This window comes from Canis aureus, chromosome 1 (genome assembly GCF_053574225.1).
Source record: "Canis aureus isolate CA01 chromosome 1, VMU_Caureus_v.1.0, whole genome shotgun sequence".
NCBI lineage: Eukaryota > Metazoa > Chordata > Mammalia > Carnivora > Canidae > Canis > Canis aureus.
The window spans coordinates 86,020,866-86,046,532 of record NC_135611.1 but is presented as its reverse complement, the minus strand read 5'-3'; the positions used below and the strand labels follow the sequence as shown (position 1 = coordinate 86,046,532).

Below are 25,667 nucleotides of genomic sequence, written 5' to 3'. Positions count from 1 at the left end.
TTTTGAACCCTTAGGATCTTCCTATCAGAATGGGGAAGTGGGGTTTAGAGATAAAGAGTAGAGAAGGTTTCTTATTGATCCCCATGTGTGTGATCCTTTAGCCTGTTATGAGAATTCTCAGTATCATTATGCCACTAGGACCAAAACGAGAGTCCCTTGTCTGCTCCTTCCAAGTTCCCCTAAAGCAGGGTTTCCAGGGTTTCCCCACCAGGGTTTCTTCATGTTGTTCCAAGCTGCCAGCCATTGTGTTGTGGGAGGCTGAGTGAAGGAGCCCTTCCAATGTGAACAGTTTTGCCAATGAGGTTCTTTCCCTAAATTTTGCAAAGAAGAAGAAGAAAAAAAAAAACAATAGAGATTTCCTAATCTTCTGGCTCCCACTCCTCTCATAAATGGGGAACTGAATCATTCTAAGTAGTGTATAAAATTAATTACAGTTAGAAGAGTGTTGCCAAGCTTGTGGAGTCTCAGGGATCAGGGCGTGGGGTGGTTTTTGCCCTCCACAGTCATATTTTTCCACAAATATGTTTAAAAAGTACCCATGGGCTATTTTTGTTCTCACTCCTCAGCATGGCCTTGGTATGGGACCTGAGGTAATTGACTTTACTAGGACAGATTTTTCTCTATAACTAATGCAGCTATAAATGCTGTTAATCTCAGCTAATACTGCATTTGAGATCCTGATACCAGAGAAGAATATCTAATTTAAAGTCTGTTTACTCTTATTTCAAAAACATTCTCTTAGTAGTTCTTTTAAATAGCAATTGTTCTTAGTGTATTTCAGCCGTTGGGGGAGGGGGGCGAGAGAAATGTTATGGAGGGATTATCCATAATTTTGTCATTTATCTGTCATGTATCTGTCAACAAATGAATTTAAGAATTAGAACGAATTGGCAACAAAAGGTTATGTGAAAATGAAGTGAAATTATCTATAAAAATGTGTTTGTCCAGCATGATATATGATTTAACTTATCAGCATTTGATTTATACCTAACATTTCAAGAATGCTTACTTATATACAAGCCTGATGATAAAGGGTTAGATTTTTGTGGGTTAGAAGATACTATGCAAAATCATGGTATTTAAAGAATATTTAATATCATGGGAATAAGAATGGAGAAATCTCAGCATGTGCTTCCCAGTCTGTCAGTGTCTTATCTGTAAAGGCTGTAGTATGGTACAGTGTTTATGAGCCTGGGCTCTGAGCCAGTCTGGTTGGTTTGTATTGTACTTTTGCTCCTCTTACTAGCTGTGTGAACTTTGGTCAACTCGTTTAAGTACCCTTGCCTCAGTAAAATAGGGATCTCATTAATATCTACCCCATAGGATTTTTCTGATGATCTAAAAACGTAACGCATGTACAACAGTGCCTAACATAGACTATTAGCCCCATAATCCCAAATATTATATGTATTTATAGATAATTAAACTAAAAAGGAAATATTTGATCCTCAAAAGACCAGAGGTCTCTGCCTATTTGTTTACTGAAATATACTCAGTGTTTATAACTGTGAATGGCACACAGTGAACACTAATATGTGTTCGTTAAATCTGTCTGAAAGACATTAGAAGAACAGGACTCTAAGTAATATGACCTAAGAAATATGGCCCAGTGTTATGGGTTCAGTTGTGAGATCCTAACACCCAGTACTTTTAGAATGTGATTTTATTTGAAAACAGGGTTATTGCAGGTTTAGTCAGTTAAGATGATACCATCCTGGGTCAGGGTGTCCTTATAAGATGAGGAAAATGTGGACACAGAGGCACACAGAAGAGAATGTTGTTTTAAGACATGGGCAGAGATCAGAGTGATGCGGCTGTAAGCCAAGGAACACCATGGATTGATAGCTGTCATCAGAAACTAGGAGGAGGCTAGGAAGGATTCTGTTTAGTGTCTCAAAGGGAGCATGGCCCTGCTGACAGCTTATTTTTGGACTTCTGGCCTCCAGAACTGTGAGACAATAACTTTACGTTGTTTTAAGGTATCCAGTTTATGGTATTTTGCTATGGGAGCCCTAGGAAATTAATACAGCAGTTACTTGGTTGTATAGAAACATCATAGCAATTGTGTTTTGTTGGATTATTTGCCTTGACACATAAATAATAGCACATCTATATTGAGCTTTTCCTATGCGCCAGGCATTTTGCTAAGAAGTTAACATATACTGTCTCGTTAAATCCTTACATTTGCCTCCATGAGGTACACATTATACAGGTGAGGAAGCAAAGGCTTGCATGTTTCTTGCCCAAAACACAGCTAATTGATAGCAGAGTTGGGATTTCAGCCCTGTTTATTCAACTATCAACCCTAAGCCATCCAGCTTTTCATAACTGTAAAATGACAACTACATTGTAGATGTGTGGTCCTCACAGGGAGAGAGATCTTGGTCTTTTTGTAAGTATTGTGTCAGTGTGTAAGATTTTTGTGTATGTGTATGTGTATGACAGTGTTATTCTGATCCTATTAGTAGAACACAGACTTGGGATGCCCTCTTAGATTTATAAATTACCAGCTACATCATCCATTCAGCAAGTCATTTATCCTCTCACATTCATTTCATTCATGCTGCTGTATGTTCTACAATGTTCTACAGGCTAGGGACAACTGCCCATAAGAAATAATTATTTAGACCAAAATATCAATAGTGACAAGGTTAAAAAACCATTCTTTTAAGTAATCACAGTATTACTTTATTATGGAGAATGTGAATAGGTCATAATTCTCACTGGCTCAACAATGGGGATAAGACTGTGGGTTTTCTCTTTCCCAGATGACATGGGCTAAATTGTGGCTCCCCCTGTTCCCTCATCATATGTTGAAACTCTAACTTCTGGTACGTCAGAATGTGACTATACTTGGAGACACAGCCCTTAAAGAGGTAATTAAATTACGGTGAGGTCCCAAGGGTGGGCCCTAATCTGACTGTGTCCTTAAGAGAGGACGATATTAGGACATGTGGAAAGATCACGAATGTGCAAATGTAGAGGAAAGATCATGTGAGGACAAACACAGAAAGTAGTCACATATAAACTAAGGATAGAGGCCTAAGAAGAAACAAAACTTGATGACACCTTAATCTTGAACTTCTAGCCTTCAGGACTGTGGAAAAACAAATTTCTGGGGCACCTGGGTGGCTCAGTGGTTGAGTGTCTGCCTGTGGCTCAGGGCGTGATCCCAGGGTCCTGGGATTGAGTCCTGCATCAGGCTCCCTGCAGGGAGTCTGCTCTTCCCTCTGCCTGTGTCTCTGCTTCTTTCTCTATCTCTCATGAATAAATAAGTAAAATCTTTTAAAAAAAAAGAAAGAAAACTAAATTTCTGTTGTTTAAGCCACCCAGTTTGTGATATTTTGTTATGATTGCTCTAGCAAACTAATATTTTAGTTGTCCATCTGGGTGTATGTGTGTGTGTGTGTGTGTGTGTGTGTGTGTGTGTGTATTGATAAGGAAGATTTATTCAGGTTAAGATTTGGCCTGCTTTCCAGTTTCATCATTTCCAGTGTATTATTATTATTCACCTTAAGTGAGACATATAATGCATAACAAATAAGAAAACTTGGGAAGTTTCATTTTTTAAACATATTTTTTTAACATTCTGTTTATACTTAGTTTGACCTGAAATACTTAAACCAATAGATTTTAGAGTTCAGATTGATATTTGGAAATATGTAACATGAATAGTATGCCACAAATTTTCATCTGAAATGGAATGTATATAAAAATTTGGAGAAATGAATACTTTTTAAAAAAGATTTATTTATTTGAGAGAGAGAGAAAGAGAGAGAGAAAGCGCTAGAGCAAGTTGGAGGAGCAGAGGGATGAGAGGCAAACAAGCAGACTCCATGCTGAGCACAGAGCCCCATGCGAGTATGAGATCATGACCTGAGCCAATCGTGAGATCATGATCTGAGTGGAAACCAAGAGTGATGCTTAACCCACTAAACAACCCAGGTGCCCCAAGAGATGAATACTTTTTGTGAAATATCCGATGATTAGGTGAATTTATTAGATAATTAAATGAAGAAAATGATTTGGAATGGAGCATAATTCAGAGAACTATCACTAGTTATTCATCACATTTTTTCTCTAAGGATAAGAATTAAACCAAAATCACCGGATGATGTTCGCTTGAGTGGCTCCTAGGAGGAGCTTTTTAAATGGAAGAGGCCAGGTGAGGTGACCTAATAATAGAGACTCACCCTATTGCTTTCATTTTAAGGATAAGAAATAGCCTCTCTGTTTTCTAATCCTACTCTTTAGTAGGATCGCCATCTCTCTTTTCCCAGCAAAACTATGGTAGGCAACCATGTGAAGACCTCCATTGTGGATCTAAGCATGGCCTATTTAGAAACGAATAACCAAGTGAGCATTTATGTACTTTAGGAATAATTTAGGCATCTCTGAGCAACTCCCTTTAGGGCGCCACGTTGATAAGTAAAAAATTCCATTACATCACTGGACTTTTTTTCCCATCTTAAAGTTACAACCAGCTACTTTCTTTAAAGTTTAAGCATTTACTTTTTATTTTAAAAGTAGTATATGATTATTATTAAAAAAACAGAAAGTCAAAGATAATATTAGACAGTAGAAGGATAAAACCACCCATAATTTAACTATTCATAGTAAATTTTCTTCCCACCATTTTTTTTTCCTCTTCTAATTTTCCTTCATCTAGAACAAGGTTTTTGGAGGAGTTACTGTTGAATCTCTTGGCCTTTCTACAAAGACCCATTGTAGCATAGATATTTTCTTTGTATTTGTAATAGTTGGCTTTGATTCAGGTGTGTTGCTGTTTGTATGCCCTGTCTCCCTGCCCACACTCTGCAAAGATTTCTGATAAAGGCTGAGAACACTAGATATCTGGAATAAATGACAGTGTTTACTAGATGCCAGACATTGGTTCTAAATGGCAAGCTCTTCTTCTGATCACCTGTTTGCTAGCTCTCTAAGAAGCCTAGTGGTGAAGCTTTTGCATAGAAGACAACGAGTTGTCATCACTAGACTTTTCTGACTACTGGCAATGACGTCCAGAGAGCTTTCCTCCCTGTGACATTCTGCCTCTAACCACGATGCACAGATCACCAAATGTGGCCATAGAGTCTAACATTTTAATTTTTAAGCTCTCTGATGAAACTGTCAAGTGGTTAATGAACTGAAACTTGGTGTCATTTGGGCCTGTCATTAAGTCCCAGGTCATCACATTTACCAGTTCAGTAATCCTAAAGAAGACACTTTACCTTTCTAAGATATAGTCTGTCTTTTTTTTTTTTTTAATGAGGATTATAATGGGGTTATAACAATCGTGGGGCATGTCGTAAGGATTCCATGAGACAATGTTAGAGGGGTTATGAGCACAGGCTCTGGAACCACCTGTCTGGATTCAAGTCCCACCCCTTGCTACTGATGGGTGGTATGATGTGGAGCATGCTTCTTAGCCTCTCTCTTGTGATAGTTAAAAAAGTTCATACTCAGAAAGCACTCATCACAGTGACTAGTGCATGATATGTGCATAACAGATGCTAGTCACTATTATTATTATTATTATTATTACTATTATTAGCATTTATAAAGCCTGGTCCAGAGTGAGCCCTTGGTAGTTTGTTTGTTCTTATGATTCTTCTCTATACTGGTCGGTGTTCTTCCTCCCCAATTTTTCTATGCTGAACTTACTGAGATGGGTAAATAAGAACATGCCTTATGTGATGATCAGCAACCTTTGAAATTAGCATGCAGAGAAGAACAGCTGTCATGGACAGCACTTACTAGAGCACATGGATTTTCTCTTTTTGCAACCTACTCTCCATCCACGAGAAAAAGAAGGGTGTGCTCATATGTGGGATTTTCTCTTTTTGCAACCTACTCTCCATCCACTAGAAAAAGAAGGGTGTGCTCCTCCCATGTCCACATAGCAACAGAGAGCCATTATCCTGGAGAGGCCTTTCAGAAATAGCTATTCTCATGTATGCCCAGTTGGCAAAAGGAGGGGCACCACCCTGGCAATGTGGAAGAAGTATGGCATGCCTTTCACAACAGAGAAGGGGACATTCATTAGGCTTTGCTCCTCCCTAAGGTGAGGCACACCCATGCCTCCCAGCAGGATGACAGCCTGCACAACAAGACACAGAAAGATCCTTAACCTCATTATTTCTATGTACATATTATGCAGTATTCAACCTTCAATGCTAGACTTCTTTTTACTTCTGAGAAAGAGAGTTTGGAATCTTTAGAAATTCCAATTTGAGAAATTTTTGTGTGGAAAGAAAATATTTTCTGCTCGAGTCTCCATCATAGGGATGAAACTTGCTTAAAAAACTATATTGAGGGGTGCCTAGGTAGGCTCAGTTGGTTAAGCATCTCACTTCTGCTCAGGTCATGATCCCAGGGTCCTAGGATCAAGCCCCACATCAGAGCCCCACAACATAGGCTCCATGCTCAGCGGGGAGTCTGCTTCTTCCTCTGCCCCTCCCCTGCTCCTGCTCTTTCTCTTTCAAATAAATAAGTGAAATCTTAAAAACAAAACAAAGTAAAGCTATATTGAGTGCTAAAGTGCACACCTGAGACTCAAGTCCCTGTGTGCTCAAGAAAGCACTGAGACAGCATATGATGATAAGAGACGTTACCATTTGGGGGCAAATAATTTTTTTTTCCTATAGATCTGAAAAGATATTGGTATTAACAAAAGGAATAAAGAATATGGTAGATCCTCATCGTTAATGTCACTAATTTGTATCTCTGCTGCTATCATGCACTGACAAAAAGGGGACATAGTCACAGGCAGCCAAATGCAGCAGAGCCCTATTAGCCCATTTAGCACACACAAGGTTTTGTTTTGTTTGTTTTGTTTTGTTTTGACCTCTGAAACAATGTCTAAAAGGATTTCATTGTATTTAATTTGAGAAATAGAATTTTTGATGGATTGGACAAACGCTGGGGCTAAAGTGTTTGTGTTTCTTTTAAAATAGGTCCTATCCCATTTCTCCCGTGTGCCAGCTGCTTTTATGAATGCCATTTTGCTGCATAATCTACAAAAGAGGCATGCAAATTAATAATATAAAAATAACAGTAGGGAAAATAGTTAAGCCTCGACCATAGGGCATATTATTCTCATATTACTTAAAATAAACCCATGCTTCTTTAAACAGAATTGAAGTTCAGAATTCGGCGATTCATGCCGGTCTTCTGCCAATTGGTTATATTATTGGGACTGGACTTTAACAGACAATGATTAAAGGTAACTGTTTTATGGCAATACACATGTTGGATTTGGATGTGCCCCAAGCACAAGTTCAGGCCTCAATTCTCTCACCTACTAACGATGCCTCACTTTCCTATCTGTAAGACCAGAATATATCTGTAGTTAGGGTTGTCAGGATTGTGGTACTTAGTCCATACAAAAACCAATATGTGAGATGACATTCAAGTGTTAGGTATCATTAACAACCAAAGATTTAAAATATCACTACCTTGGGTCCGCAGTTAAAATTAAATACATCTTATCCACCTTTGACTTTACTTACAAACTGAATATGTACCAAATATGAGGTGCATTTCACTGAGCATGGAGTTCCCATCAACAGTAACTGTCTCCCTCTGGGTGGGACCTTTTGGTAAGAAGAAAAGCACTGTGGATGTAGATATTTAGCCCAATGCTAACATGGGAGACTACATTTGGTAATAATAAATGGTAAGAGAAAAACAGAAAGACGAAGAAATTACAAGGACTTGTTCTAAATCTATTTTGGCTCAGCACTGCAAGGGCTTAAAAATGTTATTTTCTTTCATTTTCTTCTTTGCAACTGGGAGATGAGGTCCAGGCCCTCTCTACACAGAGACTGCAGTGCTGAGGGCAACAGGAAGGGCTCTGTTATTAACAATGAAATTCAGCTTCTTTGGTGAGACCCTTGGTGTGAGAGGCAGTACAGTAGAATGGTTAAGCTTGTGAGCTCTGGATCTGGATGGTCTGGAATCAGGTTGTGTCTCACTAACCTTGGGCACTTTATCCTGTCTGTAAAGCGGGAATGATGTGGCATCTTCTTCCTAGGATGAATGTGAACATTAAATAACAGAGCTGTAGTTTTCAAACTTGAATATGCACACAAGTCACCTGGGGATCCTGTTAAAACTTGGCTTCTGATTCAGTAGCAGGCATGTAAAGCACACAGAATGGTGTTGGCAAATTCTTTCTTTCTTTCTTTCTTTCTTTCTTTCTTTCTTTCTTTCTTTCTTTCTTTCTTTCTTCTTTCTTTCTTTCTCTTTCTTCTTTCTTTCTTTCTTTCTTTCTTTCTTTCTTTCTTTCTTTCTTTCTTTCTTTCTTTCTTTCTTCCTTCTCCTTCCTTCCTTCCTTCTTTCCTTCCTTCCTTCCTTCCTTCCTTCCTTCCTTCCTTCCTTCCTTCTTTTTCTTCTTTCTTTTAGAGAGAGAGAAAGAACACGTGAATAGAAGGAGGGGTGGAGGGAGAGGGAGAGAGAGAGAAAGAATCTCAAGCAGACTCCCCACTGAGTATGGGGCCCTATGTGGGGCTGGATCCTATGACCCATGGCATGGGATCATGACCTGAGCTGAAACCAAGAGTTGGACAGTTAACTGACTGAGCCACCCAGGCAGGTGCTGAGTAATTCTAAACACTCCATATATGTTGGCTCTTATTATCCATCTGGTATGATGCTATATTTTTCACAGGCATTGTTATGGTTATCTTTGCAACAGCCTTCCATAAGGTATTATTGTATCTTCTTTCCCAAATGAGGAAACACATCTAGAAAGACATAGTGATTGCCAATATTGCATTTGAACCCAGTTTTCTTGCTTCTAAGACCTGTCCTCTTCTACACTTGAAATTCTTTCTGGTTGTGGGTTAGAGAAAAACAAACAAAAGACAAAACGACAGTGACCGAAAACCTTACTTTCTCTCATGTTGGAGTGGGAAGGAACTCCTCTTGTGTAGGCTGCAGGAGAAGTCTATAGAGAGAGGCAAGTGGCTTCCAGGTCATCACATGGTTCTATGTTGTCCATATATTAAAATATTTTCCTCTGATTATACTTGTGAAGAAAAAACAAGCACGAATGATTGGTTTAAAAAGTAAACTAAATGTCACCCCTCAAAAATCTCATTGTCCAGAGGCAACAATAACTTCAATAATGTATAGATTATGTTATTAGAGCCAATTGTTCAGGGTCTCACTCTGCTATGATGCATGAGCCTTGGGGATATATATATATATATATATATATATATATATATATATATATATATATCTTATCTGGAGGTTTTAGGGAAAAATCCACTTCCAAGCTCTTTTGGATTGTTGGCATGATTTATTTCCTTGAAGTTATAAGACTGTAAGACTGAGGTCCTAGTTTCCTTGTTAGCCATTGGCTGGGGGTCATTCTCAGCTTTTAGAGGTGACATCAGGTCCTTTCCATGTGGTCTCCTCTATCTTTAAGCCAGTAAGTCCATCCTGAGTTTTGATTTTTGGAGTTCTCCTTCTGCCATTAGCTGTATTATTCAAGAATTCATGTGATTAGGTCAGGCCCAACTGGATAATCTCCTTTCGAATAGTTCAAAGTCAACTGATAAGTAATCTTAATTACATCAGTGAAATCCCTTTTTCCACGTAATGTAACATGATCACAGGTATAAGAGCCAGGGCAGAGGTCCTGGGGCACTTCTTAGAATTCTAATTCTACCTATCATATTAGGCCGAAAAATACTTTTAAAAAATGAAATTACACAATATTTATGCCTCCGAAAACTTTCTTCACTTCCATAAAAGCTTTGAAGATATTTCTCAGTAAATATAGATATAACCTGGACTTTTTAACTGCTAAATAATATTCTTTTAAAAAGATTGATCATAATTTAACAATTTGTCTGTGGATGAATGGTTAGATTGTTTCCATTTTCCAATTGTAAACATTGCAGTCATGAAAACATTTAATGCTGTGCCATGGGCCAATTAATTATCTCTTTAAGGTAAATTACTATTTGTGAAATTGCTGATCAAAGAGTATACATACTTAAATATTGGTGCACATTTCCAGTATGCCTTCTGGAAAAGTTGCATCAACATATAAGCTCGTTCATATTAATGGTTTATTAAATGGCTTGTTTCTCTACACCTTTGCCAACAATTCTTTTAATCACTGCTAATCCAGTGAAAAGGTGTATTTTGTTCTTTATTTACTATTCCTTGATCATTAGTGAAGTTGAATATCTTTCTCTATGTTAATTTCCCAATATGTTGCTTCACTTGGGAACTGTCTATTCATTTCCTCTGTCAGGGATCTTTAGCTGCAAGCTGCAAAAGTCAATTCTGGTTTGGGGTGCCTGGCCAGCTCAGTCCAAGGAGTGTGCAACTCTTGATTTTGGGGTCGTGAGTCTGAGCCCCACATTTGGTATAAAGATTACTTAAATAAATAAAACTTAAAAAAAAATAGTTAACTCTGGTTAGCCTAGATAGGAATGGATTTTGCTGGAAGGATATGGAGGACCTTGGAGGATCAGTAAGAAAGTTGGAGAACCAGGCTTGGTAAAGGAGAGCCAGGCAGTAGAATGCAATAAATCTAATGCCATAGGACAGGATAGTTAATATGCTGTTATTGAAATCTGTACAACTCAATGTCACTACCTTGGGACTCTTGATACTACTGTGAATAAATTCTCCATTTGCCTCCTTGTCTTTGCATCATTCTCAAGATTCAGAGTCCCTGGTACAAGCAAGCACCTGATCGATTGAGCTTAGGTCCACATGCCTGAACTATAGTGACCAGTAGGATAAGGGAGTATTCTTTGGTCGCTCTGGCTTCTTAGTAAAAAGTGGTAGCTTATATACCATTAATACTTGTCTGCATTAGACAGGCATTCACATGCTGGGTAGACCCCCCCCTCCCCCCAAAACCATTTTTCCAGTTGCATTTTTATTAGAGCACTTTTTACATTAAGGACATTAATACTTTATACTTGTGTTGCATATATCTTTCCTTTTTGCTACTTTTTTCTTTTTCAATTATGATGGCAAAGTAACCTTTAAAGAAAGATGACTCTAATCATTTCTCTCCTGTAGAATCCGATATAACTGATAAAGCATTGTGTCTTAATCAAGGCCACAGTTCCAGGTGACAGTGAATTTAACTAAGGAGTCTGTACAAGGAGGAAAGTGGTTTGTTACATGGAGACATATTTGCCTGTTCTCTAACTAACAAGGTCACTTCATATCAAGTGCTAGAAAATTCACCCATATTCCTTCTGGGGAAATTAAAAATGTTTTGTTAATTGAACAAAAGAAGATGAAGCATTTACATTTGGTTTGTAGTCTGGCACATTGAGTTACTCCTCCTAAGCTCCTGGAAGCCAGTCACATACCAGAATCAGAAGAGCTAGGACCTGGACTGGCCATGTAGCTAATGAGTGATTTCTCATTGGAGCCTCCATTCTTATGTATTTTTGCAATAAATTTCTCTGATAGAAATGGCTTCAGTGTGGCTTTTTTTCCTAGTGCAGTTTATGACTTTTATCATTATAAGCTTTTTACTATTTAAATAATTTTTAAAAATGGTAATATAATTTTTTTAACATCTCCTGCAATAAGTATTCCTTAGTAGTCAGTGTCAGAATTTGTTAGGCATTGTATCTCTCAAAAGAGTTCTCTTCAATGCACACCTTAACATGTTGTTGTTAAACTAGTTCCCTTTTGGTCTAAGGAAAACACCTATTTCTTGCTAAACTGATCCATAGTCCTTCTTACTAATCAGCCTTCTCTGGAAGGAGTTAAAGTTCTTCCTTCTCCAGAAAGCCTCGGTAGGAATATTTACAAAACTCTGGAGAGATGTAGTTGAACCTTGTATATACTATAGATGAGGAAATGAATATAATGCTAAAAAGAAATTAACTCCCATATAAAGCCAGAAAGATAGGCTGGGACCATGAAAAGAACCAGAACATGTTTTCCAAAAGACTCTATGGGCAAATAAATCCATATTTCCAAATCAATGCTTTCCAAAGCTTACAGAGAAAAATAAATAATGGTTTCAGGGCAACATGGCTTTCCAAATTTACTACCTACAATTAAATCTGTAAGTACTCCCTAGTGGTGTTTCAAAAATTCCTGAATGTGTTCTTATCAGCTTTATTCTAAACTCCTGGGGCACAGCATTATTTTCTTCTCTATTTTTGTCAGGAGAAACACATGGCTAGAACATTCCCCCCTGACACTTTTTGTGAATTGGAAAGATTAACTTCTGAATGCTGGGTGAACAATCTGAACAGACCTTTTCCTCACCAGTGGGTTGATCTCTATAATACTAAGCTACAATTCCCTGTTGGGCACTATATTGATGAGATCTGCAGAGAAGGGCCATCAATGTGTACCCAACAGATATTTTGAAAATTTGTATCCTCATCTAGCCTAAAACTGGATTTGTCATTTTTCTTTAAAGATTTGTTTGTTTATTTTGAGAGAGAGCGAGAGAGCATGGCTGCAAGCATGAGTAGTGGGGAGGGGGGAGAGAGGGAGAGAGAGAACCTCAAGCAGACTCACCTCTGAGTGTGGAGCCTGACTCAGGGCTCAGTCTTAGGACCCTGAGATCATGACCTAAACTCAAATCAAGAGCCAACGACTTAACTGACTGAACCATGCAGGCACCCGGGATTTGTCTTTTTAGTGGATAGATAATGAAATACTGTTTTCAAGATCAAGGTTCCCAGAGGTGATGTGTGTGTGAATGTGTGTGTGTGTGTGTGTGTGTGTGCATGTGAACGCATGTGTTTGCATATAGAATTTTTCACACTGTGAGTTAATTCTGCAATGATTTCTTTTCTCAGAGTTACCATATCCTTTTCTGTTCCACATGAAGAACAGTTGGACTTCCTGTTCAGTTGACTGTTTCCCTTGAGAAAATGAGGCGGGGTGGGGGGTGGAGGAGTAATTTCAAAAGGATTCGGAAGGAATTTGCAAAAATTGAAAAGGGGACTTAATTTTATCTGTGACAAGGAATAGGACTCAACTGTCCTCCATGTAACAAGTTCAGGAAGTTACAAGTCTGTCCTCTCCTGGAGTGGCCGTGCTTAGGCTGTGGGTTGGCTGAGAGGTGTGTGTGGGAGACAGCAGAAAATGGTGCATTTGATTGGTCTTTGGCTGGTCTTTATTTTAAACCAGCCAAAGCCAAAATGATTCTCTATGGACCAAGTGTGGTATGACCCATACTTTGTTCTCTTGTCTTCTTTCTCCCCTTTCAGTACTTATTTTAATATACATTTCCCATAAAAATTGTCCTGGTTTATGTGGTCCTGGTTGTGTCATGTTATTTCTCTCTCTTCCTGCTCAGATTCCTGCTCTTCCCTTTAGCTCCTTCCTTCCATTGCCTTTGTGATCTCCTCTTTCCCCTGCTTCTATTCCCATCTCTTTTCTCTTCTCTCTCTTGAAAGGCAGGTCTAATCCTGGGTAAAGTTGTGACATTTCAATCTTTCAGCCTTTCAGACTGGAATGGTTTCCTCTCTTCAATGATGTACACTTTTCTATTGTCCTGTGTTATGATGTCCCTTTTCCATCAAAATAAAAAAGTTTGGAACTGATATACGTCAAATATTATTCTTCTGGGATGAGTCTCAGCTTAATAGCTACCAAAGTATTTAGACAAAGGGATGAAATACCAAAGTGGAATTTCAGGGGGAGACTGGCTGGAATTCTGGGGGACTTCCATGTGTCCTAGAGTCCTACATGCTTCGTCCTTCATATATTTTTCTTGCAACAGTGGGAATGCAGCTTAGAAGCCCTTTACTTCCTCTCCCAGGGCCTTAGAGTGCTAAGAAAGGAAGCATCTGAACGACAAATATTGGATATGAGCCTCCAGAAGCAGGAAACTGAACCAGAAGTCCAAGGAGACCCGAAGAACCAAGAGAGGGCTGGCTGCTGTTACAGGGTTGCTTATGCAGCTGAGGGGAGACGTGGGTGTGAACTGGGGAACTGGTTTGTAACAGGCAAAATCTGAACATTCCCAAATTTGGGAGCAGGTGCCATTGTCTAAAAATCAGGATTTAGGCTCTTGATCCAGGAACCAGACCTTGTTCAGATATTCTGAATATCCATAAGCTATTTTGGGTCCTGATCACAGGAAGATTGCTCCAACCACACTCAGCATCCCTATAGGCTCTCAATGCCTTCTGCAGATCCTGTAACTCAGATTTGGCCTTTAAATCTCACTTCAGATTCCCCTATCTGGAAAGCTGTCCCCAACTTCTCAGTCAGCAGGGCAGTGTCTTTCCAGATGCTTCCATACACCTTGTTTTCATGAGCCCTCTCACCACTCCTCATCTGTCTTTCCCTCTAGGTTCACAGCAAGATGAGGGTACAGAGTTCACACGAAACTGTGTCCATCGTGCTGCACGCGTTCCTGACCCAGAGCGGATGCTTAGCAAATGTCTGGTGAATGAGTGAATGCGCGGATGATGTCCTTAAGGACAGCAGACAAAGGAATTCTTAAGTTTTTACAGCACCAGGCCCCAGAACAAACTTCTCCCAGGATGCAAAAATGTGCCTTTGGATTCAACTGGTGTTTGAAGTTCTTCATGTTAAAGGGAGTCAGTGAGGTTGTTCTAGAGAGCTGCTGTAGAAGTGGATGGGAAGTAAAGGAGGAGGGAGATGCTGACTCATTCCCTGGAGCTGAAAAAAATACACAATATGCACCAGACAATGGGGAGAAACCATCCATCCGCCCATGGAAATCAGTGAGACAAAAGAGGCCTGGGAGGTCCCCTCCCTTCCCTTCTGCGCCTGCTCTGGACCTCCGTCTATTTGTTTTCCCCAAAGCTCTATATCTCGGGGCCTTTATGTTTGGCTCCTCCCACTCTTGCTGAGATAATAAAACCAGGGGAGGAATCTTGGGACAGGTTCCAGCTTGTGCTGTTCCATGAGAGCTAGGGGAGGGCATGAGGCATCTGGAAGTTTACAGAGGTCGAGTGCAAAGTGTGGAGAATTGGAACTTGGAAGGGGGAGGGGGTGGGCCAGGTGACGGCTGCTTGTTCTTATAAGCCCTTCTGTATTATGTCCATTTCTAAAATTATCTGCATGAATTACTTTGATAGACTAATAAAAATACTCACTTTTCAAAACAAATAAGAGGCGGCTGGAGAAAGCACTCCTGGGGCATGCAGGGCAGTGGGAGGGAGTGCATGAGTAATCATCACACTTTGGAGAAAAGCTGGTTGCATGCTGGGTTTGGCTCTTGCATGAGGCGGCCACTGCTCTGGCAGCCAGATGAGCTGGGCCTGCATGAACGGACTGATTGGTCAGTGTTTCTGGATTTGGCTCCACCCGGGCTCTCTGCTCCATACCTTCATCATTACTTGCTCCCCAGCTCTGGTAGCTGCCAGCTCTGTAGCCCACTTACCTTCCTCATGATGGGTGCACTCACCTCCAGACCTCAATTTCCTTTCCAATAATGTTTCATTTCTTATCCTAGGCCCCAAAGTCTTGATGGTCCGCTGCTCAAGTAATAACTTTCCTGACTTGCCTTGGTTTCCAGGCTGTCTATTCCAGATGCTTTCCCATGAGGAAGCCCCCCTCCCTGGTCTGCCCCAGTCATGAGGCAGTATGTACACAGACAGAAGGGCCAGAGCAAGGGCTGATGACAGACAGTAGGACAGAAGGACTCAATCTCTGTAGCCATACCAACCTTGCTTTCAAGGCCTGTCTCCTTCTGTGTCCTAGCTGTGTGATGCTGTGTAAGTTACATGAGCCTTCATTTCTGAGCCTTCATTTCTTCATCTGCATATGGATGATACCAAGTGTACTTACTGCTTAATAAAAGCTCAATATCACCATGGCAGCAAGGATGAATTCACATACATTGTTCTTACACGTACAAAAACAACAAAGCATAGCTCCTTTCCTCTCTAACTGGTCTGTCTTCACCAAAGAGCACCCTCCCTCCATCACCTCTGCCCAAGTTGGCCAGCCTAGGGGCTAAGGACAATTTCAGTCCCACCAGATGAATTTCCTTCAATTCTATAAAGAAAAGCATTCCTTTAGGTAAATTCTTTGTCTCTGTTGGATAAAGTGCTCAGTTTTTCAGATTTCTGCTTTTTCCCCTCTTTCTTTCCAAGATGGCATCTGAAGGTGAAACTTAGGTGATCCCATGGTGGCAGAGGGCGGTTGGGGGTCTTTGGTGTCCTCTGGATGCTTGCTGATCTCTGCCACGTCATGGCTGGTCTGGGCTGCTTCCTGCATGGGGATCACTGAGGCGGACTGGTGCTACTCCAGGGTGTTCTGCTGGTGTCTGAGTCTAAAGCCTGTAGCTGGTGTAACTCATGGACCATCTCCGTTCTTGTTGACTTGGTCCTGCCTTCTTGGCAATGCACAGGTCCGGCGGGACTGCTCTAGTTTCTCTTGCAGGCAGTCTACCCTGCGGTGTGGACCACAGGCAATGGTGTGTTGCAAAAACAATTAGCAGTTAGTCTTGGGTGGGAGGGGCCCTGAGTGGTAGTATTTGCAGACTTCTATAGTTTAAATACCTTGGCATATCAAGCTACTAAGATGATGTCGACGAATGCGGAGTTGGGGAGAGACCTGCCATACAGATACAATAGTAATAGTAAATAGTAAATAATCTCAAGAGCAAGATAATAGTAAGATGCAGCAAAATAACTATGGAGTGATCGTTTTGAATATTGCATTACCTTTATGTTTAATAGGACCTATTTAATTGTAAGGTCGAACAATTTAATTTTTAATAACTTCTGTGTTCAGCAACTGATTTGAAATTTCTGACAATGCAACAGTGAGCTCTCTGCCCAGTGAGCCAGCTCTGGTCCACCACTGGCTGGTTACCTCATCTGCTTCATCAAGAGAGCTGCCAACAAGCTCCCAGTCAAGCCTTCAACTGAGTTCCATACTCCCTTTCTGGGGCAGCTTGGGAGAGCTAAATTTAGGCCCACCCTCTGCTATCCACACGCTGATGCCGAAGCAACCGATGACACAATATCTTCCCGAACACTAAAAAGGAAGCAGGGTAGAAGCTCCTCTGCCCATGGCATTAAACTTGACCCACATAACTCACTTCCCTGTGGCAGAATCAGTCAGACAAGCCGACTGTCAAATTCCCCTAGACTCTTGAAGCAAATCCACGCAATGGCCAATTCCCAGAAACTCACTTGCCCAAATGAGAAATTCAACAAATTTAGTTTTATTTTGTTTTAATGGACTAGTTTTCCAAATAGAAGTTTAAGGAAGAACGCTAAAACCTGGTCTCCTGCCATAGCCTGAAGTAGGAGGCTAAGAGAGGCGGCTGTACTGTGTCTGTCCCGGAGCCCACCCTAACAACTCTTTCCTGCTGCTCATCTCCTAGGCCCTCTTTCTTTGCTCTGGGTCACCCTTCCTTTTTCCAAAGTCTTAGTCACTTCCTTCTCCCCTTTGCAGATTCCATAGCCCAACCTCTTCTTAGGAGCTCTCAGGGATTATGAAGGAGAATGCCACTGCTCTAGCTTTCCATTGGATGGCTGCTCCAACAGAACAACTAAAACAGAGATTGGCAAAACGAATGAGGCCACGGGAGCTCTGGAGAGGGAAGTCAGTACAAAGCGTTCCTCACAGCACTGGTCTGTTTATATCATGATCTCACAGACTCTTCTTAACCACTCAGGCATTTTTAAACGTTGGGGTCAAGCATCAGGGCTTACAGGTATTGAGAAACCACTGCAGGCTTCAGTAGAGGACCGACAAGATTTGATCTGCTTTAGAAACTCAACTACAGTAGCAACATCTGAAAAGAACCAAAAGGTGGAATTTGTAAGCAGGGAACTTGTTTAAGGGTTCCTTAGAAGCCAGGCTAAAGGTGATAGCCTGAAGTCCAGTCATGGAAGTGATAGAAGAGCCCTTTCCTGGGTACCCTGACTTGATGGGCACTCCACCCCCCATTTATTTTCTCTCACTGCACCCTATTTGTTTCCTTCCTAGGAAATTTGTAATGTTATATTTACCGTTCACTTATCATCTCCTCCTCCACTAGATTGTAAGCTCTGTGGAGCCAGGCCTGCCTCATGCCCGAAAGTATTCTTCACTGGTGCAGTGTTGGGTTCCTGGTAGGTGCTCCACAAATGTCTGTGGAGGAAGGAATGCCACTGGGAAGAAAGGAAGGTTGGTGGGGGAAGCTTAGCTATGTTTTCAGGTAAGGGAAAGGTGCTCTTGGAGAAGGAGGAGTAGAAAACAGAGATTGAGAGAGATGACACAGATTCCAGAAAAACAGGACAAGAAGTGAAAGTAGAGGCGTTAGCTTTGCCTGAGAGGAGGGGTAGGCTTCTGACATGGGAGGAAAGGAAGAATGGGTGAGTGTTGGTTGGATTTATGAGAGCAGTGGTCTGTGTTTCCTGGAGAAATAGTAGGCATGATTACCAGCTGTGTGTGAGAGAGAGAGAAAGAGAGAGAGAGAAAAGAGGAAGAAGAAGAGGAAGAGAAAGAAGGAGGAGGAGGAAGAGAAAAGAGAGGGCAAAAAGAGGAGAGGAGGAGAAAGAGGAAAGGGGATTGAGAGTTTCAGGAGGTGATGAGAAGTTTTAACAGAATGTTTCAACGAAAAGAATAATGCAATGGCCAAAAATGCCTAAAAAGATTTCTGAGGGAGGGTCCCACTGAGAAATAATGTGACCAAATTAGCCTTGCCCCAAGTCTCCTACGTGGGAGGCAGGGCAGTAGAATGGGGAGACGGAAGGGTTGGCTGTGGTAGGGATCTGCAGGATGCCATCTCTCTTCCTAGTTGATCTTGTGTCTAGCTCCAACAAAGGGAAACATTTCACGACTCCTGGGATGGGTTCAGATGAATCATTCATCTCTCCAGATATTAAAAGTTTTGAATGTGTGAGATAGGACACGGACATCAGAAAGAGGCTCTCAGCAGTCTGCTTCTCTGGAGAAGGCCTCACCCAGGGGCTGGAGCCTGCCTTGTCCTGCTGTATCCTAGATCTGTGGGTTAACTTGCCTGCCCTTGGCTATAACTTCCTCTGGCAGGAAGGCAGCTTTTATCTTAGAAATCTTACTGATATCCAAACATCCCTTGCCTTTAGGTGACCGCCTCCTAAAAGAGAAAGTACATCTGTTTAGACTTTGATAGACCTGGGTTTGATTCCGGGCTCTCACGCATGAAGCTCTGTGATCTTGAATAAATTGCCTACCTTTTCAAGCCTCCATCGTTCAGAGGAAAAAAGGGGAAGTCACTGGAAAGGCAGAAGGTTGAAATAAGATAATGTAAATAATCCAGCAGAATGGACAGGCACAAGGTAGACCCTCAATAAATATTTTGTCACCTCTCTCCATCCTCTCCTTTTGTTATTCCCTCTTTCCCTTACATTTTAGTTACCAGTTTTCTGTACCGGAATCCTCACAGCAGGAATGACATCTTAGTCATTAATAAGAACTCTTATCTTTATTAGAGTAATGTTTGCACTTGCTGGCTAAAAATCTCAAATAATACCAAAGAACAACAGCCTTATGCCTCCCTACCCTGAGTCTCATCCCCTAGAGAAAAGTGTATCTGATTCTTAACAGTTTTGGATTTTAATTATTTTGGTATCATCTCAATTTGTCTGAAAGTATGTTTATACTGTTATTTCCTGATTTGTAAGTTTTAAAGATTATTTGTGTTCCTATATAAAGGGAAAAGATTTAGTGTACTTACATTACCATCCCATCTCTGCTTCCCAAACAATTGTGCCTCTTTTTAATTCCTCTATTGGTTAACTTCGTAAGTTTAATGAGTAAATAAATATTTTACTTTTTTTCTATCCATTGTATGTACCATCTCTTAATTTTCTGCTCTGAAAGATTGGGCCATTATCATACATACTCTTCTCTTTAGCTCTCCTCACTCCTTTAACTTTCTAACTGTTGTCACCCATATCTTTTATATGATTAAGGTTGATAACATTTGCTTTCTCTTTTGGGATTGTAATTAAGTCTCTGTGCTTTGTTGATCGATTTTAAAGGATAAATGCCAGTAAATAGTGCTCGCATTGTGACAATTATGTGAATATTGTTCATGGTCTATTTAAATATATTTGCTTTCTTGTTTAGATTTTTTTGCTTTTCCTAGGGTTTCTAACTGCCTTTCTTTTACTTTCACTGTCTGCTTTTTACCAATACATGGATTTCTCTTTTCTTGAATATTTCCTCCTGGAATCCTCCTGTTCCAACATGGGCTAGTTGCTATTTAGAATGGCTGCAAACCTGTTGTCCCAAGATTTTCATTCATTACTTCCCAATGTTGAATCTACCCTGTCCAAGATCTACTGACTTCGTCCTTTTTGGTTGATTAATTCATTTTATAGAACATACCCAGAAGTTAATATCTAAGAAAGGGTACATGTGAGATAAACTTTCTAAGTTGCTCTTACATTTATTAGTAGTTTGGTTAGGTTAAAAATTCTAGGATTAAAAATTTTACTTGAGGATTTTTTTTTCTAGTGTTCAGTGAAATTGTTATCAATCAAATTATCTTTTCATTATAAGTAACCTATTTTATTTATCTATCTCTTCATGGAAGCTTGTAGAATCTTACCTTTTAACTTTCATGTTCTGATATTTTAAAATTATGTAAATGAATCTAAGTTTTATTTCCCTCCATATAGTATACTACATACATAATGGGCCTTTTCAATCTGAAGTCTCACTGGTACTGGAAAATTTTCTTCTATTTTCAGTTTGATAATTATTAACTCTATTTTCTCTTCCCTCTTTCTGAAACACCATTTGTTGAACACTGGACATTATGTCTAGAACTTCTCAGGGCTCTTATTATTTTTCTCTCATGTTTCCTATCTCTGTATTTTTTTCTATTTTTTGAAATAGTTTATTACTTAATCTTGCAATTTGAAAAATACTTTAATAGACTTTTAATTTTAAAATAATTTTAGATTAATGGAAAAATTAAAAATATTATATAAAAAGTACATGGGCTCTGCACGTCGTTTCCCCTATTAAACATTGTATGTTAATATGGCACCTTTATTATAATTAATGAAGTTATATTGGTATATTCATAATAAGTTAAGTCCATATTTTTTTTTCAGATCTCCTTGGTCTTTCTTTATCTGATGTCATTTTTCTGTTTTAGGATCCCATCTGGATATCACATTCTATTTAGCAGTCATGTCTCCTTAGGGTCCTCTTGGCTGGGAAAGCTTCTTAAACTTTTCTTGTTTTTGATGTTCTCAACAGTGTTGAAGAGTACTTATCAAGTATTTTGTAGAATGTCCCTCAGCTGGGATTTGTCTGATGTTTTTCTCATGATTAGATTGGGGTTATGGGTTTCTGGGAAGAGGCACAGAACTAAAGTGCCACTTTCATGACATCATATCAAGGGTATATACTATTAACATGACATCACTTTTAGTGTTAACTTTGTTCATCTGAGATAGTATTTCTTATGTTTATGTACTGTAAAGTTACTATTTTATTCCTTCTCCATACTGTACTCTTTCAAAAGGTGTCAGTATGCACAGCTCACACTTAATTGGAGTTATGCTCCATCTCATTGAGGGTAGAGTAGCTACATAAATTATTTGGAATTTTTCTGCATCGGAGATTCTCTTCTCTCTTATTTATTTATTCAGTTATTTATTTATAACAGTATGAACTCGAATACTTATTTTATACTTTGGGCTAGAATCAAATACTTTTTTATTTTATTGCTCAGATTGTTCTGGCTTTGGCTATTCAGAGGTTTTGGTTGACTCCTTTGTTTACCTCCAATATTGTACATATGTGTATATATATGTGTTTATTATTTTTGAGCATTTCCTTACTTTCCATCACTGTAAGATGTTTCTGGTTTACTTTGTATATTTCTCATCCCAACCCTAGAATTAGACATTTCTCTGAGGATACCCGGTTCCTTTTACTGGAGAATGGTATTGGGAACCAAAATCTGTGTGTTGCTACTGGAATATTATTGCTTTTGGCTCTCTTAGCTGGCATAGCAAGAAAATGTGTGTATACCAACTCCTATATATACATGCATCTATAAATATTTCTATAAGTAACATCTGCATGTATATTAACCCAAACATGAGTTCATGCTGATGTCTCCAACTCTAATCCATTACCAGGTGGATCATTCTAGCCTCTTTCCTTCATTTTTCTGTAAATTCCCACTCCAACAGTGAGAAAACTGGCTCCTCAAATCCCCCATCCACCTACCGGGTTGTTCAGTTCCAGTATATATGTATCACAGTATCATGATTGTTAGCGGGCACCCTAAGGGAAACAATTTTATCAACTAGTGTTCAGTGCTATGTGTAGTTCCTTTTGCCTTTAGTCTTACAGACTCCATTTGTTTGCAGTGCTACTAAGGTCAGCATCTTTGCTCCTTATTTCCCTTGGATGAGATTGTTTCTATATATTTAGAATACAGTTAGATTGTTCTGTCACATTCTGCATTCATTCTGGGACCTCTTGGCCTCAAAATGTTCTTGAAGATTTCCTTATCAGTTCTTTTCAAAACTTCTATTGACTTTTTCCCCACTGCTATCAAATTTTATTTTCCAGAAGTTCTTTTTGCCCTCAGAATTGTTATTTACTATTTATTTATTTAAGAGACAGCATGTGCATAGAGATGCATCCACAGTTCACATGAATTGGGGGAGGGGAAGAGGGAGAGAATTTCAAGCAGACTCCCCGCTGAGTGCAGAACCCAATGCTAAGCTCACTCTCAATCTCATGACTTACAAGATCATGACCTGAGCTGAAATCAGGAGTCATTCAACTGACTGAGCCACCTAGGTGCCCCAGAATTCTTTTTTATATCATCTTATTCTTTTTTCATTGTTGCTAGTTAGCTGGTAGCAGTCTGCATCTATGAAAATCCTCTCTGGGGACATAAATGAGACTTTTTTGAAATTCTCTTCACTTGGCATGTTTTCTGCAAGGCTTTCATTCTGTTCATTTTCATTTCTGTGTTCCATACTATTTTTTTTTCCTCTGATTTCTGGTAATCTTTGCTTGACTGCTCCTGATTCAGAGTGGGGGAATCTGATTTCCTGATTGGAATCTCTGGAATCTCTGAGGGCATGAGTGGGTCCTGTGAATACTTAGTTTCCCTGTAATTTGTCTGGACTCTTGTTGGAGGAACCCATGAAACTCATGTTAAATCTTTCCACTTGGTTGATATGTAGAGAAGTATCATCCAATATTCTCCCTGAAGTGTAAGGCCTATCATCTAGCAAGCTGGTAGCCAGGTAGTTATTCATTTAATCTGTGCATTTTCACAATACCACTCACATCCTCAATTATGCTTGGCTTTCTCCAGAGCAGAGACTCTGTTTTAACCTTTCTGATCTTCTTGTTGGTGGGCAAGGAGAATAGCTCAGATCCATGGAATAGCCAAAAGAATCTAGAGACAGATATATATTGATTCATTACAGCCTCCAACCAATCTTTCTTCTTTTGGCTCTTTATTTACTTCCCCTTAATGCCCACGTCCAGAGGTATCTGATGCTGCTAATCTCTGAGACTTATGTTTTTTGAAATGGAGATTGGGTCAGTTTTTAGCTTTTCTCATTGCTGGTTAGTTTTGGCCTTCTTGGGCCTACATGGCCCTATGGTTAACACTCATCTGTCTGCTTTCCTGACTTTCTAAAATTGTGCTGTTGTATCATCTCCATTTATCCTTGGATATATACCTTTAAAAACTATCTATCTATCTATCTATCTATCTATCTATCTATCTATCTATCATCTATCTATCTATCCCTTTCTTTACTTGATTTTACAGGGGTTTCTAGTGAGAGAAAAGTTAGATTCTTGTGTTCAATTCACTGTACATCTTTTCCGAAATCCAGTTGATAACTTTCTCTCCCCTTGATATGGTGCATTCTGGATACTAACTACTTGATAGATATTAGCAAAATTAAAATATATACAACCTGGAAAATCTCCATTGTCTTGTGCTCTTTAGTTGATTGAACTCTAATACTAAAAATATACACCATGCTTCAAATGTATTTATCTTTGTAGTGACTTTCTGCTTTCCCAACTAGTTTCAGAACAAAGAGAATCTTTATGATTAGTTCCTTTGGTGTCACATCTAAACAAGCCTCCAGGGAAGAGCAGTCCAACAAATTTATTATGGCTTGTAAATCAACAATATTAAAACTGGTATTAGCTTTTAACACTTAAAGTGTTGGGGGAATGGAATTCATCAGAGGTCCTTGCTTTCTCAATATAGTCCTCAGTTAAAATTGATGAAGATGTAAATAATTCTTTATCAATGAATACTCGTTCATGCAGCATTTGTCTTCCATTCCAAACACACTTGGCTGAATATTGATTATGTGGTTGAACATCCTTAGACAACTGCTTTTGCTTTGGGTTATGATGACTTACATTGATTTAAAACCGCCTCTTATAAAACGTAGCTTTCTACATTATTTCAATATAATTTATTCATGTGTTAACATGATGCTGGACACTCTGAGAACTGGGTTTTAGTCCTAGCTGTACTACCACCTCCAAACTATCAGAGTCTTGCTTAGTCCTCTCAGCTTCCCCATTGCTCTGACTTTCCATTTACAAAACCAAATTGATACCACTTCTCCTGGCTGATCAATAATGGGCACAATACCAACCCTTGCTGAAGTGAGGATAAAATGAGTTAATGATGAAAAAATTCCACTAGACCTCTTTAGTTGTACAAAGGAATACTATTTTAAAATTTTGAACACTATGTTAAAGCAAGACCCAACAAACTAAAATATTTAGTGAGGGTAATGTACTTTTAAAAAGTGACAGAGATAAGGACTCCTGAGTCCTTTGCCTGTTGAGTAGTTTATGCACTAGAGGCAACATAGAGATTAGATATTTGGGTCACACTAGCTCTCCTTCTACATAGTCTGGCTTTGGTTTTACTTTCCTCTGAAGAACATGGAACAGCTGAGATCTTAACTCATTGTAAGCTCTAATCTTTCAAAGGTCCCTCTATTTTACTTGGCTTCTCTCCTGACCCTGAAGTTAAATGTAAGTTCCAGGATCTCACTGCACCTCTTATAAAATTATTTTGTAAAAGCAATAAGTAAGATCAAGTTTGGGAGGTTGTCTATGTTTGTCTGCCTAAGCATTCAAAATCTCATTGATGCCAGCATTTTTCCCCTCTATAATGTCGAGGGCTCTCGGTCGTCTTAGCAAATGTCATTCACTGCTTTTCAGGAGAAAACCCAAGTCTGTGTTTCACTTTTCTTCTCTGGACTTGGATTTCTGACACTGAAAAGCTTTCACACATACCATCAGTGACAGTCAACTGGAAGACAGACAGACACAAAGCCATTCTCAAGGATTTCTTCCTTTATTTCCAAAATATCTTTTGACCACTGGAAAGAGTGTTGATCCTTCCCTTTTGTTTCTTTTAGTATGTTCACAGGACACAGAAAAGGAGAGAGAGCATTGCACACAGGGAGCTTTCTTTTTTTCTTTCACATGAAAGACCTCATTGTTCCACCTCCACAGTTGACTGCAGGCCCTGGAGAAAGTAGCAAAAGATCAAGAAAGACAGAAGAATGATTACTGACGTATTTTCAGAGTGGTAGGCTCTGACTAAATAGAAATACACTGATTTGTGAAAGAAGATCCTTGTTATATTTTAACAGTCTAATGGGGCTTGCTTTATCATTAGTGACTTTTGTACTGCTTGTACTTGATTTAAT

General features: G+C 39.5%; 1 long non-coding RNA gene across 1 annotated transcript in view; it reads left to right on the top strand.

Moving 5' to 3' along the window:
* Window positions 1–20,190, top strand: part of LOC144319317 (uncharacterized) — a 52,205-nt gene extending 32,015 nt beyond the window's left edge. The window contains exon 4 of the long non-coding RNA XR_013385183.1: window positions 14,318–20,190. This is a non-coding gene — a long non-coding RNA (uncharacterized LOC144319317). The remainder of the gene's footprint in view (window positions 1–14,317) is intronic.
* Window positions 20,191–25,667: the final 5,477 nt, after the last annotated feature.